Source organism: Otolemur garnettii, unplaced genomic scaffold (genome assembly GCF_000181295.1).
Source record: "Otolemur garnettii isolate 467f Iridium unplaced genomic scaffold, OtoGar3 scaffold00034, whole genome shotgun sequence".
Classification (NCBI taxonomy): domain Eukaryota; kingdom Metazoa; phylum Chordata; class Mammalia; order Primates; family Galagidae; genus Otolemur; species Otolemur garnettii.
The window spans coordinates 13651046-13652490 of record NW_003852429.1 but is presented as its reverse complement, the minus strand read 5'-3'; positions in this window follow the sequence as shown (position 1 = coordinate 13652490).

Sequence of the window (1445 nt, the reverse complement as noted above, 5' to 3'; positions counted from 1 at the left end):
CCTCTTGTCATGTTTATTTCCGAATAGTAAACAAAAACCAACCTTAATAATAGTGATAACAATGCTATAATGATTGCCACCCACTGTCTTGCCTTCTCTACTTTTAAAAATCAAGTATATTTAACATGAATTTCAACTCTTCTATGCATCTATTTGGGAACCTAAAGAGGATGAACACACAGATTACCTGGACGGCTAGTCTGTGAGCATACTTAGATTTTCCTTTTCTCTGTAATGTTAGACTGTTTCTCTAGTCTAATCAGAAATCCTTGCTGTGTGTAGTGGCTACTTCGGTACTTTGCCCAGATGACCAATTGAGAGTTGATGGATCCAACCCTTATGTGTTTGGAAAACGGGCTGCTGAGGACTCATAGCTGAACACTTCTGTGTTAATTGCCTTTGACAAAGACCTACCTGGAAGCAGATTTAGGTCCTCTCCCAAGCCTAGGTGTGCACCAGCGATTGGCTGACATGGGATTAACCTGCTACCTCCGTCTGCATGTCCAGTATCTCACTGTAGACTCTGACGTGGCTACAACTGTATCGTCACAGTGTGCCAGCCTCTCACACCACAACTCTTGCTGTCCTCTCTCTCTCGCGGGGCTGTCTCCTAAAACTACTCCCCAGTGAAGCACGCTACCAGCCTTCTTAGAGTCTGTTTCTCGGAAATCCAAACTCATACACCATCCCTATTGTAATAGAGGTAGATTATTTAAAAGGCTATTCAAGAATGTTTTGCACACAATCTGGTAGGCTGTTTACTAAAGTTACTCAGTTGTCACCTATCTTGTAAGTTTTTCATGGTTCTTCACATGTAGGGACATCAACAAGTAAATTTGGGGAGCTACTAAGTGCCAGGTGCTGGAGAGTCTGGGAATATAGTCTGAGATGCACTTCCTTTATTTATCAAACATGTGCTGAAGACAAACTAAAACATTTCTTTATTGGCTGAAATATTACTTTTCCATTATCTTTATCTCCTTCGTTTTGTTTTTCTCTACTTTGTATTTATAATTGTATCACAAAAGTCACTGTGTATGTCTTTAAGTCACCTTTTGTGGATATACACACACTTCAAAATACATGAAGTATTCCACGTTTTGTGGATATACATGCACTTCAATATATACGTGAAGGATATACACGCATTTCAAAGCATCATGTTCTACACAATGAATACACAAGTGTTAAGTCACCTCAACACTTTTTAAAAGACATACATAGGTCTCTAAAACGATTAAGGTAATGCTAACAGCCAATAATTAAGGATTGTGGAATTTGGAGGAAGAACACAATTCAAATTGATAGAGGTGGGAATGACCTTCTAGAAAAAAGGGAACAGCATTGAAGAAGCATCACAAACTAGGTTCTATACATAGCGTGTTTGAAGTCATAGATCAGAGGGCTACAGTTCCTATGCTTGTATTACAGAGTTCTAGGTGTAA